The sequence below is a fragment of the Armigeres subalbatus genome, unplaced genomic scaffold (genome assembly GCF_024139115.2).
Source record: "Armigeres subalbatus isolate Guangzhou_Male unplaced genomic scaffold, GZ_Asu_2 Contig1850, whole genome shotgun sequence".
Classification (NCBI taxonomy): domain Eukaryota; kingdom Metazoa; phylum Arthropoda; class Insecta; order Diptera; family Culicidae; genus Armigeres; species Armigeres subalbatus.
This window is the reverse complement of record NW_026942673.1, coordinates 432-19,871: the sequence shown is the minus strand read 5'-3', so window position 1 is coordinate 19,871 and position 19,440 is coordinate 432. Positions and strand designations below refer to the sequence as shown.

At 44.8% G+C, this 19,440-nt stretch overlaps 1 long non-coding RNA gene and 1 pseudogene across 1 annotated transcript; one reads left to right on the top strand and one right to left on the bottom strand.

The window, feature by feature from the left end:
• Positions 1–337: 337 nt before the first annotated feature.
• Positions 338–628, top strand: LOC134203432 (uncharacterized). Its single transcript, XR_009977602.1, has 2 exons — positions 338–526; positions 588–628. It is a non-coding gene; the product is annotated as an uncharacterized LOC134203432 (long non-coding RNA).
• A 17,043-nt stretch (positions 629–17,671) lies between these two features.
• On the bottom strand, positions 17,672–18,956 carry LOC134203431 (nuclear pore complex protein Nup205-like; annotated as a pseudogene).
• Positions 18,957–19,440: the final 484 nt, after the last annotated feature.

Here is a 19,440-nt window from a genome sequence, read left to right as displayed (position 1 = left end):
TTCAAAAGCTGTGCGCACAGCCGGCAGAACTGATAGAAATCGTAAAGTTATGGTACCATTAATTTTTATTTTTGTTTTTACAGCCTGCTCGCAGAAAAATGCAGTGAAAGTAGCCATTAGTATCGAAGATGAAACAGGTATGAATGTTTATTGTTTATTGATACATTTAACTACTCTGAGCTTTCGATTGCATTGACTAATACATTGTTTTGTCATTACAGATGTAATTGAACGATGTTTGCTTCGGCCGCAGCTAAACATAAGGATGTTTTGTACGATATATATTGCAAAAACAGTAAGTAATTCATTTTGGTTTCTTTTTCAGAATTCCCTGGCTTTAGGTCGGCGGCGGAGAAAACACCGATGGATTTGCCGTTTTCGTCTGCCAGCTCGTAGGCGGACGTACCAACCCGAGCTATGACGGTGCATGGGAGGTAGCAAGGTCCCAGCTTGGCATTATAGTGATGGGGGGCAGATGACTGGCGAAAGTTTCGCTTGTACACCTTTTGCCCTACCATGTACACAGGTGAGAAAGTTTTATGACGCAAATTGTAATCATGTGAATTTTTATTGAATTGTTTTTTTAGGTTTTTGTAAACGAGTTTGTAAATAGACTGGTCAATTTGAAGCTTCTTTTCAAGTCTTTCTTCATCCGAAAATTCCTCTACATCACGATCGACTTGATGTTCGTCTCCACGGCTAACAATCTCATGACCGAATAGTATTCGATATGGACTGTAACCAGTAGCACCATGAGGACTGTTGTTGAGGACGTACTCAATTTCCGGAACTCGAGTGTCCCAAAGTTGTTGGTTAGTTCGTGCATATGTTCTTATGCAGGCATTTATGGTGCGATTGAGCCGCTCCACTGGGTTACTTTGGCTGTGATGCCGCGGATTCGTCCAGTGTTGCACCCGGAACTTTTGTAGCAGTTCTTTAAAATTGGAAGACAAAATGAGGACGCATTGTCTGAAATCAGGATTTCTGGGGTGGAATATCTCCGGAACCAACTGTATTCCAGTATTTCACAAATTTGAGGGGCTGTTATCTTGCGCACGGGAAATAATAGGCAAAATTTGGAAAAAGATCCATCACCACGAAAAATGGGCTTTTCCTGTTTTGCTCCGTGGTAAGGACTGAATAAAATCTATAGCGATTATTTGGAATGGTTTAGTGGCTAATCTAGGAGCACCAACCAACGGATTTTGGGAACGATTGGGGGGCTTGCATTCCTTGCAAACAGAACATCTACGAATATGTGACCGTACGTCGTTTCCTAAATTTGGCCAATAATATTTTTCTTTATTCTAGCTATGGTCTTGTCGGTTCCCAAGTGGAGGGAATCATCGTGCTCTTCGACGAGGATATTCTCTCTCATGTCCTGGGGAACGCATATTTTCCAAACAAATCGGTAATCGAGAGAGTCGCCCTGAGTTGATACGAGCTTCTTTAGCACACCATTATCTACCCGAAAATCTTTATATTTTTCGGGTGTTCGTGAACCTTATTTAACATCTTCGTGTACCATTCGTTGCCGTTTTGGGTTAAAGAAAGTACTTCTACCGCACGCGATAGTGTGTCAGGTACGACGTTATCAATTCCTCGACGATGTTTAATGATCATATCATGGCGTTGGAGTTCTATGCTCCAACGACAGAGACGTGAAGAGGTGCGCCAGCTGCTCCGGAGTATATACGTTAGGGCCGAAGCATCCGTGATCACCGTAAACTTCGATCCCTCGACATAGCAACGGAATTTTTCGACGGATCTAAGTACGGCCAGCGCCTCTTTTCCGTGGCAAAATAGCGTTGCTCGGGGCCTGTTAATTTCTGAGAGTAGTAAGCAATTGGCTGTTCCATACCATCTTGATCTTGGGTCAGAACCCCGGCGATGGCTGTATCACTGGCATCGCAATGGATACAGAACGGTTTGCTGAAATCCGGATTAGCAAGTATCGGAGCAGTAATAAGCAGCTCTTTAATCTTCACAAAGGAAGCTTCTGCCGAATCATTCCATCGGATTGATTTTGGCTTATCCTTTAGCAAATCTGTAAGTGGGCGTACTACCTGGCTATAATTGGCAATGAAACGCCGATAATAATTACTCATGCCCAGGAATCGTCGCAAAGCACGTATGCTATTGGGACGTTCTATATTAATAATGGCCTCCACGCGATCTGGGTTTGGCTTTAGCCCTTTTGTGGATAGAATGTACCCCAGATATGGGAGCTCATGTACGCAAAATTTGGATTTTTGTACGTTTATGGATAAATTAGCCCTGTTTAAACGAGAAGCCACTTCTCTGAGTAACATGAGGTGCTCTTCAAAGGTTTCGCTCAAGACGATAATGTCGTCTAGGTAGACAAAGACTTTAGGCTCCAGTTCACCGGCACCCAAGACTCTGTCCATTAGCCGTGACAGTGTTGCAGGGCTATTCACTAGTCCGAAGGGCATGCGGGTGAACTGGAAAAGTCCTCTACCTAGAACTGAAAAGGCGGTCAATTTACGTGATTTGGGATAGAGAGGGATTTGCAGAAACGCTTTCGACAAGTCAATTGTCGAAATATATTTACATGGCCCTAAACGACTGAGAATTCTATCTGCGTGTGGCAACGGGTATGAATCTCCACAGATAACAGATGTTGAGGCTGGCATCCTATACGTGTGTAAACATCCGCAACCGTTAATTCAAATGTATTTTAAATTGCGACCGCGTGTGGCAATCGATTAGAGATGGCGCAAGGATCATTGTTATTGAAAACGCAGCCCGATTGCGGCTGTCAAATGCATTGGCTGCGTTCGACGGTTGTTAATCAGCTGCATCCTTAGGTACTGCCGCAATCAGTTGAGTAGATGGCAGTAGTGGGCCAACGTATATCAATTCAAAAGTTTACACAGGATTTTCAATAAAATTTGTTCTAGCTTCAATGTCTGTTATCTGTGGAATCTCTAACTGTCCTCTCGTTTAATTTTCGTGCGTCAAGGCACAATCGTACTGTCCCGTCGGGTTTGTCAACGGGGACTAACCTCAACGCCCAGTTACTGTAGGACCGCTCTATGATGCCGGCTTCAAGCATTTTATCCAATTCCTCATTTATTTGCTCCTGACGTTTTGGAGAAGTAGGGAACGGGTTTATGCGGACTGGAGCTAACTGTTTGGCCTCGTCAGTTAATTCGATACGGTGTGAGATTAGTGGCGTCGTGTCTAATTGACCGTCGACTGCCGCTTTGAATTGACTTTTAACCAACTCTAATTCTAGAAGTTGTTGGTCGGTCAGAATACAATCTTCTGGAGCGATTTCAATTTCCTCTACCGCAACTGATTGGATAGTTGGAACAATACCAAACGTCTTCCAAAAATCCGTACCTAACAGGAGCCGTCTCCTGAGCTCAGGCACAACCAGTGTAGGGATTAGTTTGGTTTGACCGTTAAAACTTATTGGAAGGTTTACATAGCCCGTCACTTCTAACTTTTGTCCACTGGCCGTGACCAGATCGACATTAGCAGGGAATATTTTTAATTTGCTGGATTTAATCAATTTTAAGGAACCTATGCCTAGAATACTTCGATGCGCTCCACTGTCAAGTAGACCGACAATAGGGACATCGAAGATAGATACTTTCACGAAAGGGCGATCATCGTCCTGCACATTAACGAATAACTCTTCTAGGTGGGCGTGCTCGGGGGGGTCGTAATCAGAGTCGTGAATTCGGTAATAACCGGATTCGTTAAGGGATTGCTGTGAGGGATTTTGAAAACATTGACTGGCCTGCCCTCTCAGGTAGTCTATTGGAAGTTTTTTTCACAATAGGGGCAATTTTTGGTTTCGACCTGATGCAACCCGCATCGGAGGCAGAATTTGTACCTAGGTTGAATACATTCTGTAAAGTTATGGCCGGGCTGTCTACAATTAAAGCATATCCCTTCCCTAGGAGGTACGTAAGTATCAATCCACGAAGGTATTTCCTCCTCTACCTTTGAAGTTCTAGGCTCCTCTGGCTTTTTTCTCTCAATTCTAGGTTTCCTTGGAATTTCTCTCGACGGTTTCCTCGAAGGGTGTTCATCTTCCGAGGCTTCTTTCTGCGACCGATAAAAATTTCGCGATTTGTATAATTTCTTCGACATTTCGACCGGGGGCTTGGACATTTTATGAGAATCTCTGCTGATCTCATTCACCTGAGTCTTATTTCGCGGCGGCGGGTGCTGATCCTGCGTGTTTGGGGCGTATTTGTACCAATAGGTAGCGTCCAACTGCCTCCCAAACCTCTTCAGATCGGCTAAATTATTCACGTTAGACGCGACCGCGTGACCCTTGTAGTCCGATCGTAGATTTCGGTACACGATTTCAAATTTCTTCCCTTCCGAAATCGGTTTCGTAAGGGAATTAAATATTTTCAACATTTCCGTCAAATAATCCGAAAAGCGTTCTTTTGGACCTTGTTTCCGCGAGATTGCTTTAATCTCGGCCACGTGATCGTGATCGGGACTAAGGAACTCACGTTTGAGTTCCGTAACGAGTTCGTTCCAATTCGCGAAGTCTTCGTTTTCCATGCCAGACATAAACCACGATTTGGCCTGGTCTTTAAAGAGATATATCGCGGACCGAAATAATTCGCGTTTAGAAACGTAGAATTCTACTTCTTTGATGAATCTCATCAAATTTTGACCGTTATCTCGGCCGTCATACCGAATGTTCCATTCAGATATCGGTCGAGTTTTGGGTAGCGCGCGACGGTGTGGGTTTCTCTGGTGTCTAACGACCGGAGCATCTGACGATGATGCAGAACTTTCTGGGTCGGACTCAGTTACTGAATCCGACGTCTCAGCCTGCTGAATCGGCTTAGACTTCAATGGTTTATTCAGTGGAAATTTGCGGATCACTTTTTCCGAACGATTCGTATCCGGGATGGACTCTTGACGAGGCATCGCAAACGGATACTGTGGAAACGCGAAGGGATACAACGTTGCGAGCATACTCGGAAGTGCTTCTAGGTTTGTGTTCGAAGATTGTTTGTACGATTTTAATTCGCGGCGACTCGACGTTAGGGGAAGACCTGAACCACCCTGAGCCCCCTCATTATCTTGATCTTCTTCTTCGGACGATTGTGGAACTTTCTTCTTTGATTGTTTGGTTTTTTTCTGAGAACTTTTTTGTACATTTTTGGATGGGTTATTTTTAGATTCACACTCCGCCCGTAAGTTTGAAACCGAGCGAGCAATTTCTTCCATCACTTGTTTTCTAACGGAATGTAATGGTGAGAACATAGAGAAATGAGTGTTCATTAGTCCTCGAATTGTGCAGAGGAGCTTATCAAAGTCTGTAAGATCTTCGTCCGTCTCAGCATATTCTTGAGCGCGGCGAACTCTGGCAAAATAATGCACCAGTCGCGATTGAAGACTGTCTCTGAAACCTTCAAAATGCACTTCATTATCTAAGTAACTTCTAATTTTCTCTAAGTTTGTGTCAATCACTTTGATTTCCGCATCTACTGTAACATCACACCTAAGAAACTCCACATACACTGCATTTTGCTCTTTTTCGTCCTTCAACCGATCCCTGAGCCTCCTCTGAATGGCAGATCGGGTCTCTGCGGGGTCATATTGCACTGCTCTGATGGTCAACTCGTATTCAATCTCGTGCTTTTCGAGATGATGAACCATTAACCGCTTATATTGAACCTCAAATTCCAAATCCATGTTGCTCAAACAACTGCTTCGTTAGAAGAACGAACAATTATAAAAAACCGGAAGAGTTTTTCTTCCCCTCCGCTAGGGGGAGTGAATAAATTGCTTTAGGGTAACTATTTATTTTTGCTGGGCGCCAGTTTGTAGCCTCTCGGCTGCTCAGAAGGGAAATGAGGAAGGAAGTTGTCACGCACTGGGTCGTAATTTAATTAGCACCGTTATATTTACTGCACCACCTAGCACTTACCTTGGTAGGAGCATCTATTGTCGCGTCACGTCACGGAGGAGAAAGCCAACCGAGTTCACGGACGAAAGAGGAAGAAAATTCAGAAATGGTCGTTTTCCAGGGCGGACTACCACAGACCGAGGCTTGAATACCCGTTTTGGGCACGAATCGAAAGAAAATTACAATATATATCCAGGGAGTGCGTTCTTAAATGAAATGGCGATATGCAATAACTATCTTAACATTATTGGTTTATTTGGCCATTAAGCCTTTCTATGGTGAGAGGGACAAGGGTACTTGCGTATGGTTTGATGTTTCACGTTGGCTAGCATGCTGCTGGAGGGCCCTCCGACGGAATCTGGGTTGCGGCTGCCACTCACGAACCGATCGAGGGTACGACGGTCGCTGGACGAAGGCGGAATGGGGCCACTACCGTGCGGCGGCGTGTCGTATCTAGGAGCTCTGCCTGGTTGAACGTTGGGAGGCCACTCACGGACCGATCGATGGGGCTACGGTCGCTGGACGAAGGCGGAATTGGGCCACTACCGTGTGGCGGCGTGTCGTAGCTAGGAGCTCTGCCTGGTTGAACGTTGGGGAGGCCACTCACGGACCGATCGATGGGGCTACGGTCGCTGGACGAAGGCGGAATTGGGCCACTACCGTGCGGCGGCGTGTCGTATCTAGGAGCTCTGCCTGGTTGAACGTTGGGGAGGCCACTCACGGACCTATCGATGAGGCTACGGTCGCTGGACGAAGGCGGAATGGGGCCACTACCGTGCGGCGGGATTTCCTTTATTCGTGCACCACCCACGTCGCTCCGAACCCCGGAAAAGAAATGGCGTCGTGCCAGTCCGCGTGGTTACCAGGTCCTGGATTCGCAACGTCCTACGCTTTCCGCCAGCGAATTTTAGCTTGAGACCGTCCGTCGAGCTTTGTACGAGGATTCTACAAGGTTGGTCGTCACTGGTCGTCGTTGTCGCTGGGGGCGAAAAGGAGTCCTCCGGGAATTGCACCCGAGGCCACCGAAAATAAAGAAAAGGCCCGGAAACAGACACGGACCTGTCCCACAGGATTAGTGCCACATAGTCACTCTCTCACCATGCCCTATACTTCACCATTTTCTATTTTAACAATAGCATAGACAATTACCTTTTCTTGTGTTTATTCACCGGCTATCGGTGCGGGTTGATATTTTTTCTTTTGTGTTCACTTCAACTATACAATTTATACAAAGAAAAACAATGAACTAACTATGTTTCTACTTTCGTATTTTACGCAAGCCTTACTATCCACTGGCTGTTAAATTGTTCCCAATTTCGCTAGAAATGCACTTCTGGTAATATATTTACACAGATAACAGATGTTGAGGCTGGCATCCCATACGTGTGTAAACATTCGCAACCGTTAGTTCAAATGTATTTTAAATTGGGACCGCGTTTGGCAATCGATTGGAGATGGCGCAAGGATCATTGTTATTGAAAACGCAGCCCGATTGCGGTTGTCAAATGCATTGGCTGCGTTCGACGGTTGTAATTCAGCTGCATCCTTAGGTACTGCCGCAATCAGTTGAGTAGATGGCAGTAGTGGGCCAACGTATATCAATTCAAAAGTTTACACAGGATTTTCAATAAAATTTGTTCTAGCTTCAATGTCTGTTATCTGTGATATTTATAAATTTTAAACAAATGAAATCTGATCGGCGCGCACTTCTGCCGTCGGTGGCAGTCGATACGGAAGAGAACGACCAGGACCAATCTTTTAGCCTTTACACCCTCTTTCGCTGGTTCTTGAGTATTTTGAGAAGAGCCGAAGTTTGACAGCTTCGCACTTCTCAAAAGTTGGCAGCAACTTCATAGCGGTGGTGACAATTAGGTCAACTCCCGTGGGTAACGGGTATGAGCTCTATCTCACCCACGGAGGGAAAAGTGTGGAGGGAGCTCATAGAACTGGTGATAAAGAAATTACGGGAAGTACATAAAATCTTTTTGCTTCGAACAGCTGGGATCGCCACCAGTAAGGCTGTCCTACTACATTGATTTGGAACGGACTAGGCGTTAGGTGCTTACTGGCGTGGGGGTCGAGATATGGGGATGCTTGTGGAGGAGCTAACAAGCTACAAATTGGAACCAACGGTTACAAATTCCCGGAGGAACTTCTGGAGGAATTCCCGGAGGCACTTCTGGAGGAATTCTCGGAGGAACTTCCGGAGGAATTCCCGGAGGAACTTCCGGAGGAATTCCCGGAGGAACTTCCGGAGGAATTCCCGGAGGAACTTCCGGAGGAATTCCCGGAGGAACTTCCGGAGGAATTCCCGGAGGAACTTCCGGAGGAATTCCCGAAGAAACTTCCGAAGGTATTCCCAGAGGAACTTCCGGAGGAATTCCCGGAGGAACTTCTGGAGGAATTCCCGGAGTAAAAGAATGAATTCTTCTGGAAATCCTGGAAGTATTCCTACAGAATTCTTGGTGGGATTCTTCCACAAGTTCAGGAAAGATCCCGCAAGGAATTCCTCTACAGTCTGGAGGATTATTCATATATTGCCTGTCAAATTTGCCCCGCCGTTCCGCTGGCATTGCTTTTGGGGCTTTTCGTTCCATACAAAAAGTGTTACGAGGGGAGGGTGGGGATCTAGAATCATCAATTTTAGCGTTACGTATTTTGTAAAAAAAAAAACAACCAAAGAATCCTCTAAGAATTCCGGAAAGATTCCACCAGGAGTTTAAAGAGAATTTTCCGAGGAAGCTCAGAGCTCATCAGAATATTTAATTTTCCGAATTTTCGATTGAATTTCCCCTTATAGAAATCCTTCAGAAGCTAAGAGCTCTCCATGAAATCCAAAAGGAGACTTCTATGAATTAAGTCTGGTTAGATTCTTCCGGGAATTTTGAATAAATTGAGCATGAGCATGAGCATTATGACCGCACAATTCGTAGTTGCTACTCCGTGATTGACTAGAACTTGCGAAATTGTACAGAGAACACAATAAATGGGGCTTGGGACTAGCTACCCATTCTCAATGTACACGTTTCGGAAGCTCAAATATCTAAAGTCAATAACGGTGGGATTCCCGGGAGAAACTCCCGAGAGGAACGCCCGGCGGGATTCCCAGAGGAATTCCCAGAGGAACTTCCGAAGGAATTCCCGGAGGAACTTCCGGAGGAATTCGCGAAGGAACTTCCGGAGGAATTCCCGGAGGAACTTCCGGAGGAATTCCCGGAGGAACTTCCGGAGGAATTCCCGGAGGAACTTCTGGAGGAATTCCCGGAGGAACTTCCGGAGAAATTCCCGGAGGAACTTCCGGAGGAATTCCCGGAGGAACTTCCGGAGGAATTCTGAAGGAACTTCGGAGGAATTCGGAGGAACTTCTGGAGGAATTCCCGGAGGAACTACTGGAGGAATTCGGAGGAACTTCCGGAGGAATTCGGAGGAACTTCCGGAGGAATTCCCGGAGGAACTTCCGGAGGAATTCCCGGAGGAACTTCCGGAGGAATTCCCGGAGGAACTTCCGGAGGAATTCCCGGAGGAACTTCCGGAGGAATTCCCGGAGGAACTTCCGGAGGAATTCCCGGAGGAACTTCCGGAGGAATTCCCGGAGGAACTTCCGGAGGAGTTCCCGGAAGAACTTCCGGAGGAATTCCCGGAGGAACTTCCGGAGGAATTCCTGGAGGAACTTCCGGAGGAATTCCTGGAGGAACTTCCGGAGGAATTCCTGAAGGAACTTCCGGAGGAATTTCCGGAGGAACTTCCGGAGGAATTCCTGGATGAACTTCCGGACGAACTACCGTAGGAACTTCCTGAGGAATTCCTGGATGAACTCCCTGATGAATTCCTGGATAAACTTCCTGATGAATTCCTGGCGGAACTTCCTGAGAAATTCCGGAGGAATTCAGGAATTCCTGGAGGAACTTCCGGAGGAATTCCTGGAGGAACTTCCGGAAGAACTTCCTGGAGGAACTTCCGGAGGAACTTCCTGGAGGAACTTCCGGAGGAACTTCCTGGAGGAACTTCCGGAGGAACTTCCTGGAGGAACTTCCGGAGGAACTTCCTGGAGGAACTTCCGGAGGAACTTCCTGGAGGAACTTCCGGAGGAACTTCCTGGAGGAACTTCCGGAGGAACTTCCTGGAGGAACTTCCGGAGGAACTTCCTGGAGGAACTTCCGGAGGAACTTCCTGGAGGAACTTCCGGAGGAACTTCCTGGAGGAACTTCCGGAGGAACTTCCTGGAGGAACTTCCGGAGGAACTTCCTGGAGGAACTTCCGGAGGAACTTCCTGGAGGAACTTCCGGAGGAACTTCCGGAGGAACTTCCTGGAGGAACTTCTGGAGGAACTTCCTGGAGGAACTTCCGGAGGAACTTCCGGAGGAACTTCCTGGAGGAACTTCCGGAGGAACTTCCTGGAGGAACTTCCGGAGGAACTTCCTGGAGGAACTTCCGGAGGAACTTCCTGGAGGAACTTCCGGAGGAACTTCCTGGAGGAACTTCCGGAGGAACTTCCTGGAGGAACTTCCGGAGGAACTTCCTGAAGGAACTTCCGGAGGAACTTCCTGGAGGAACTTCCGGAGGAACTTCCTGGAGGAACTTCCGGAGGAACTTCCTGGAGGAACTTCCGGAGGAACTTCCTGGAGGAACTTCCGGAGGAACTTCCTGGAGGAACTTCCGGAGGAACTTCCTGGAGGAACTTCCGGAGGAACTTCCTGGAGGAACTTCCGGAGGAACTTCCTGGAGGAACTTCCGGAGGAACTTCCTGGAGGAACTTCCGGAGGAACTTCCTGGAGGAACTTCCGGAGGAACTTCCTGGAGGAACTTCCGGAGGAATTTCCTGGAGGAACTTCCGGAGGAATTCCTGGAGGAACTTCCGGAGGAATTCCTGGAGGAACTTCCGGAGGAATTCCTGGATGAACTTCCGGACGAACTACCGTAGGAACTTCCTGAGGAATTCCTGGATGAACTCCCTGATGAATTCCTGGATGAACTTCCTGATGAATTCCTGGCGGAACTTCCGGAGGAATTCCTGGAGGAACTTCCGGAGGAACTTCTTGGAGGAACTTCCGGAGGAACTTCCTGGATGAACTTCCGGACGAACTACCGTAGGAACTTCCTGAGGAATTCCTGGATGAACTTCCTGATGAATTCCTGGCGGAACTTCCGGAGGAATTCCTGGAGGAACTTCTGGAGGAACTTCCTGGAGGAACTTCCGGAGGAACTTCCTGGAGGAACTTCCGGAGGAACTTCCTGGAGGAACTTCCGGAGGAACTTCCTGGAGGAACTTCCGGAGGAACTTCCGGAGGAACTTCCTGGAGGAACTTCCGGAGGAACTTCCTGGAGGAACTTCCGGAGGAACTTCCTGGAGGAACTTCCGGAGGAACTTCCTGGAGGAACTTCCGGAGGAACTTCCTGGAGGAACTTCCGGAGGAACTTCCTGGAGGAACTTCCGGAGGAACTTCCTGGAGGAACTTCCGGAGGAACTTCCTGGAGGAACTTCCGGAGGAACTTCCTGGAAGAACTTCCGGAGGAACTTCCTGGAGGAACTTCCGGAGGAACTTCCTGGAGGAACTTCCGGAGGAACTTCCTGGAGGAACCTCCGGAGGAACTTCCTGGAGGAACTTCCGGAGGAACTTCCTGGAGGAACTTCCGGAGGAACTTCCTGGAGGAACTTCCGGAGGAACTTCCTGGAGGAACTTCCGGAGGAACTTCCTGGAGGAACTTCCGGAGGAACTTCCTGGAGGAACTTCCGGAGGAACTTCCTGGAGGAACTTCCGGAGGAACTTCCTGGAGGAACTTCCGGAGGAACTTCCTGGAGGAACTTCCGGAGGAACTTCCTGGAGGAACTTCCGGAGGAACTTCCTGGAGGAACTTCCGGAGGAACTTCCTGGAGGAACTTCCGGAGGAATTCCTGGAGGAACTTCCGGAGGAATTCCTGGAGGAACTTCCGGAGGAATCCCTGGAGGAACTTCCGGAGGAATTCCTGGAGGAACTTCCGGAGGAATCCCTGGAGGAACTTCCGGAGGAATTCCTGGAGGAACTTCCGGAGGAACTTCCGGAGGAATTCCTGGAGGAACTTCCGGAGGAATTCCTGGAGGAACTTCCGGAGGAATTCCTGGAGGAACTTCCGGAGGAATTCCTGGAGGAACTTCCGGAGGAATTCCTGGAGGAACTTCTGGAGGAATTCCTGGAGGAACTTCCGGAGGAATTCCTGGAGGAACTTCCGGAGGAATTCCTGGAGGAACTTCCGGAGGAATTCCTGGAGGAACTTCCGGAGGAATTCCTGGAGGAACTTCCGGAGGAATTCCTGGAGGAACTTCCGGAGGAATTCCTGGAGGAACTTCGGAGGAATTCCTGGAGGAACTTCCGGAGGAATTCCTGGAGGAACTTCCGGAGGAATTCCTGGAGGAACTTCCGGAGGAATTCCTGGAGGAACTTCCGGAGGAATTCCTGGAGGAACTTCCGGAGGAATTCCTGGTGGAACTTCCGGGGGAATTCCTGGAGGAACTTCCGGAGGAATTCCTGGAGGAACTTCCGGAGGAATTCCTGGAGGAACTTCCGGAGGAATTCCTGGAGGGACTTCCGGAGGAATTCCTGGAGGAACTTCCGGAGGAATTCCTGGAGGAACTTCCGGAGGAATTCCTGGAGGAACTCCCGTAGGAACTTCCGGAGCAATTCCTGGATGAACTTCCGGACGAACGCCCGTAGGAACTTCCGGAGGAATTCCTGGATGAACTCCCTGATGAATTTCTGGATGAACTCCCTGATGAATGGAGGAACTTCAACTTCAAGGTCAAGGAATGTGAATTTGTGAATTTCTAAAGGAACTTCCGAAAGAATTCCAATTCCTGAGGAAGTTTTGGAGAAATTCTTAGAGATACTTTTAGAGAAATTCTTTGGGGAACGCCAGGAGAAGTTTTAGACGTATTTCCACGATTACCTGCTGGAGAAATTCCTCGAGGGAGGACATCCGAAAGTAGCTTCTGGAGAACTTCCAGGAAGAACGTCAAGAAAGAATTTTTTTTAGGAACTCTTGAAGGTTTTTATGAAGGAACTCCTGAAAGAACACCTGGAGGGATTTCTGGAGAAACCCCTGAAGGATTTCATGGAGGAACTCCTGAATTAATGTTTTGAGGAATTCCTAATTCTAAGAGGACTTCCTGCAGTAACTTTTGAAAGTTTTTAGAAGCAAGTGCTGGAGGAACGCTAGAGGGAATTCCTGGTCGAACTTCTGATGGACTTTCTGGAGGAACTCCTGGAAGAATGCCAGGAGGAATTACTTGAGGAGCGCCGAGAAGAATACCTGAACTCCTAGAGAAATTTCAGAGCATACTACCCAACAAACATTGGAAGCTAATAGAGCGCTTATTCAACCAAAAATAGTGTTCTTCAGCTAGAAAACTAGCTTGTTCAGCTGAAATTGTTTGTTGGGTATTGTAGGCACGCCAGGAGAAATGCCTGAAGAAACTCCTGGAGGAACTCTTATAAATGGATCTCTAGGATTTCCTGGATAAACGCCAGAAAAGAAATCTGGAGGAACTCTTGAAGATTTTCAAGAAGGAACACCTGGAGGAATTCCCGCATGAATTTTTTAGAGTTTTTTGAGTTCCATAGAATTCTTGAAATAATCTCCCAGGACTTCCAAAGAAATTTCCCATAATTTCCTATGATGTGGAATTTTCAACCGATGGAATTTCCGAATAAGTTCTCCAGAATTATTCAGATCTCCTAAAAGAATTTTCCAAAATTCCCGCAGTAATTTTCCATAAAAATAATTTCCACGGTAATTCCCTCTTGAATTACCCAGAACTCCCTCACATATTCCCCACAATTTTCACACGGGATCACCAGAATTTTAGAATTCCCACAGGGTTTTCACAGAATTTCATAGAACTCCCAAAAGGATTCCCTTGAATTGGTGGAGGAATTTTCCAAATCTCTTGCTGCCGGGGATTTCCATCAGTAACCTCTGTAAAGGTTTAGTTCGGACGTGTGATAATTCATTCCTATATTATTATACATACATTTAAGAGCTTTATTTAATGATTTGAAATCTGTTACATTAACATATCCCGGATCACTCGGATTTCTCTCATTTTCATATTAAATTTACAGCATCGGCATCGCTCCCAGCTACTCGACCCAGGCGTCGATTCTGGCGGCCAGGAAGCGCAGCGCGTCGCGTTGAACGATTGCCGCATGTGCATCCCAACAAACAACGACAAGCTACAAATAAGCATCTAGGTTGAATTATTGTTTATTTGTGATCTTTGTAGCTGAATAAAATGGATGCTGAATAATTTGCTAGACAGATTTCATTTCAGCATTTAATCTAACTAATATTCGACATGGCCTATTTATTTGTTTACTACCTTTATTTAAAGTCGAACTTACGTTTTCGTTTTATCACATTTCAGCACATTGGGGAAGTTTAACAATGTACTGAACTAATGATTTTTAAAGTTCTCTGTTCGACTATGATGTGATGCTCTGAAAGGGTGGTCGAATTGAGTTTGAATAGTAAGTTAATAAGCAGACATTAGACATCCTTCTTAACCTTTGTCCTTCTTAACCATTGGATTTCAAATTTATCTGATCTATCGCACAGTGGGAAAAAACATGCTTTTTTCAGTTTGAGAGAAAATCTGGGTTCTAGATCTGGGAAATTTGATTTATAGAAAAATAATGATTTATTTTCAAGACATGCTTTTTATTTTCGTGATTTATTAAACTGTCGGAGATTATAACGAACAAAACTGCTGGAGCAATAAAAAAAAATCATGCATTCATGCGGAACTAAATTTACTAAAAGCCGGACATAAAGGCTGCCTTACACCTCGGGAAAATTTTCCGCCGGATTTTGATCCCCGTGCATTTTAAATGGGGCCGGGATTTTGATTTTCCGTGCCCAAATCCCGAAAACATCGCATATGCAAAAATGCATGGGAAAAAAAATCTGCGGACCAAATTCATGAGGTGTGAGGCTACCTTAACGCCGTTGAATAACATCGGAAAATTATTGAATCTTTGATGTGTGGAATCCCAATATTATCGCATGGATGTTGATCTTTATTGCGGCGAAATAATTGAAATTATCTTAGCATTTGGCAATCATATCGCAATCGATTATCAAGAGATTCTAAGGAAGGCCGAATATACATTGATTTTATTTTCATAAATTCATAAATAACATTGGGGACGGATTTTATTTTATCGTTTATCGACATTATTTTTACGTATTTTTCCTAGTGTGCGATAGTTATGACTGGTTGAACAATTGTTGAAATAAAAAATTGTACAGTTATTAACAAACTGCAGTTTGACAGATCGACTTATTGAATAAGAGTCCAATTATGATTCATATTCAGCAATAAGATTATTTATGTTATGCATTGAGTGAGCCATATCTAACAAATCAAGGATGGCGCGGATGACAACGTTACCGGCGGATGATCAAATGACAGCAGTTCGAGACCCGATTTAGGAAAATTTTAAAATGATTATATGAAAATAGCAATTGCTTCAAAATACGTTCATTGAAGATCTTACTGATGTTACCTTCTATGCGTTATTATTTTCGAAGAATTCACATGTAGCTGAATTGAGGCTTAGTAAAATGCTTATTAAAGGTTTAACGAATCAGTTAATAAAGTTGTTTTTCAAAATGAGATGATGTAGTTGTATAACTTCGCCAAAATTGTGTGAACAATGCTTGAACAGAAGTTGAGATAAGAAATAGTACAGACATAATTCAACACAGCGCTGAATTAAATCATCACACTGATGTTAGTTCAACTAGTGAATGTTTGTTGGGATTACGGTACCGGTCTGCATTATCGGAATCTGCTTGTAGATCAGGTAGCACAGGTTGGAATTTCTGACCGCCGCCGCCGACGTCGTATTTTTCCTCATACCACCGAATGATGACGTGATCACTTTGTCCTCTATCCGCACCGAAAGTACAGTCACCCGGTTTACTCTGAGATACGCGCACTAGAAATAAGACCATTCTCATTCCCATTCTTGTTTAGCGGTTGTTTGAGCTGATTGTTCTGGATGTTCATCTGAGTCACCTCTTTGACTCAGCGAATGGACAATGTGGAGGCACTCGGGCTCGATGATGATTACCGCGCCAAAGTCAATCCATCGAATCCAGTAACAGCGTTTCCGCCTCAGAACTCGGTACCTATGGGTGGAACCGTCTCCTTGGTCCAGGAATAGGGCGACATACCAAATCAGCAGTTGCTAGTTTGCAGCCTTCGTTGCTTTTTCTCCGGTGTTTGCTGCTTCTCGCCAGCGTCAATGTAAAAATCCCGGAATTAAACTTTTTTAAATATTGAACTTAAAAAAAATGTAGTTTTGAGACCGCGACGAAAGAAAACTAAAATTGAAAAACAAAACAAAAACTGACATTTGCACCACATACATATGTGTTAGTGAGAGCAAGTTAAGATTTGGCTGCGTGCATACAGAAAATCTCGGATTATCTTAATACTCCGAAATCGGGGTATTAAGAGAAAATCCGAGATTAAATATGAGGATAATACGGCTTGAAGCTTAGCGAAATCGAGGATAATACGAGATTGGCGTATTATCCTCGTTGGAGCTTATCGCCATTAATGTTACTTTGGGAATAGGATAAAAACAACTTTTAAATAAAAAAGTATTTTTTAATGAGAATAATGAATTATGGGCAGTGGCTGATTTTCTACCCGCCGCTGTCACATCCAGGCGCTATAGTATATGCGCAAAATAGCCAGCAAGAGTTAACCGCCAGAAATTTGTATGGCGAAAGACATCTAACGCGGGTTTTCTCAAAATAGGAAACTTTTCATGAAAAACTATTTGGTACCGATTATGAAGGATGGTGTCCGCTACTACGCCTACCAAATATTTTTTCGATTAAGCTGCTTAATTTTGAGAAATCGAACCTTAGATGCCTTTCGCCATACTGATTTCAGAAAGTTAACTCCTAGTGTGCCGCTGTAAGCCACTCAAAGCAGGCGATTCATTTTCGAATACCGAAATTTCGTCACTATTTTGCCGAAATTCGGCAAAGTTGATTTTTTGCCGAGATCTCGGTAACGATTACCGATGACTCGGTAAAGTTTACCGATATCTCGGTAAAATTTTTACCGAAATTCGTCGAAATTATTACCAATATCTCGGCTGTTGGATTCTCGGCAATCGGTAAACATAGAATTTTAAGTGTGTAGGAAAATGAAGCACTTTTCAAAATAAAAGTGCATAATATTCTATAAAACCATGTTTGTTCTTTGTGTGTACCCGCCGCTGCCACATCCAGGCGCTATACCCAGGTAACCATAAGCACTTTATTTCGCCTTTTCGGCTATATAGGGCTATTATAGAGCCAGTATGAAGTTTGTTAGCTCTGTGGTAGCCTTATAGTCGCACGTATGGCTTATTTTAATGCTTATGGTTACCTGGGTACTGCCCTTCTACACACAAAAAAAAATAGTTGGTAAAAGTCAAAGAAACGTTAGTAAAGTTAAGAAAATTCGTTAGTGATTTTCAGTAGAAAGTATACGACTGTTAAATCTACAAGCGCAAGAATGTCACATCGGTAAGAATTGTCACAGGAGTTGACTTTTGGAAATGACATTTTCCTCTCAAAACTAAATGTGTATTTTACTTTCGAATTAACAGTTTAGCTTTCAAAACAACAAGTTATGCGCGCTTTCAATATGAGTCTAGTATGTCAGTAGTAGAATGTCATTTTACGTATTCAAAAATATTCCGTTTCGTTTCATTTATTATTTTTATTCAAGAAAAATATATTCAAGAAAACTATATTTATATACAATAAAATTTAACAATTTAAAAATAATTATACATATAAAATATATAAAAATCCATCCCAAACGTGAACAACGAAACCGATCGCAAACCTCCGCACTCCCAACATGAACACACTGAATCCATCACCTTCTCGATGAACTCCGGATCCCTCACCATTGGCAGCCGTTTCACGACCTCCTCCCCATCCTCCCGGCTCTGAATCACGGTCATATCCAACCCGTTCATCAACGCCATCTGCAGCGCCAGCATCTTATTGTCCACTCCTCCGTTCGATACCGTCGACTTGTATTTGGCCAAGTATCGGATGAACTTCACTGTCGTTCCCTGTGGAAGCCCGCACTGTGTCGCCCAGTTAAACAAACACGTTTGCAACAGCACCCGAATCTTCTCGAACAAATCCAGCACCTGATGAAAATGCTTCGGCGGACCCAGCGCCCGATTCGTCGTCAGAACGTCCAGTTCTTTCATTACGTCCAACACCCCCAGCAAATCCACGATTTTATTCAGCACTCCATCAGCCACAAGCCCATTCGTGTACGATGTGATCAGCTGTGTTATCTCGTGCGGCGCATCCGTGCACCAACTTACACCAGCCCGGGATTGGAACAACTCCTTCAAGCTCGCAATTAGTGACTTTCTCCCATGGTAATAAAGCAATACTGACACCAAGCCCCGCGGCAGCCCCGGATGATTCGGCATCTGCTGCTGTGCATATCGTACATATCGAATATAATCACACTCTCGTCCACCAGGTCCTTTGACAGAATAGTGTGCCCAAACTCAGGCAACGTTATTCCGTTCGTAATCCCGACCCGGATTGCCTCCTGGCTTTTGGCATTCTTCGGTGGATTTTGCAGCAGGGTGATGAGATTCTGCTTTATGCTTTCGCAGCAGCGCATCCAGACTGGCCACATTTTGTTCCTGCTGTTGCCCAGTGCTACTGCCGGACGCCGACAGGAACGACTCGATACTATTGAAGAGGTGCTTGAACGGGGTCCACATATCGTCCGGAGTGGCTGAAATGGAATGCAAATACCAATGGACTGTTACAAACATAACCCTACATAATGGGTTCAAAATTTCATCGCGAAAATTCTGGCAAAATACCACAACAATCTACAAACCTTTACTCAATAAATCACTGAATGAATTACGGTTCCGTAAACAGTCGTTTGCCAGTTTGCTCTTCACTTTTCAGCAGAATACGGCCGATGTCATCGTTGTAGATCTCTGAGCACTTGAACTGAAAAACGTTGAAAAATTGGCGCCGAATCGAATGACATTCAACATTTTTCATCCTTGTTGAGTATTTTTGTTGTTGTTGTTGTTTGACAGAAAGAATAAATTCGATTATTTTACTAATTTTGTTTTGATTGTTTTCACTGTGAAAACAACAATTTTACACTGAGATAAAAACATTCAAATCAAACATTTTGCATTCAATTCAAATAAATATTATAGCACTCAAAAATACCAAGATTCCCTTATTCTTAAAATAAAATGTAGAAAATGTAGAAATCCCAACTTTTTTTTGCTCTGTGTACGCATAATTGTCCCATGTTACCCTTGATGAAAAATCTCAAACTCGAGTCAATTTGTCCCACTGAAAAAATAAAGTTGTTGTCTGATAATGATAGAGGCTGAAAACCGTTTAAATAAGTAGGGATTCGTTTTATGTCCCGGAAAAGTGTTGCCTACGCTCATAAAATCCCAAAAATATTTGTTAA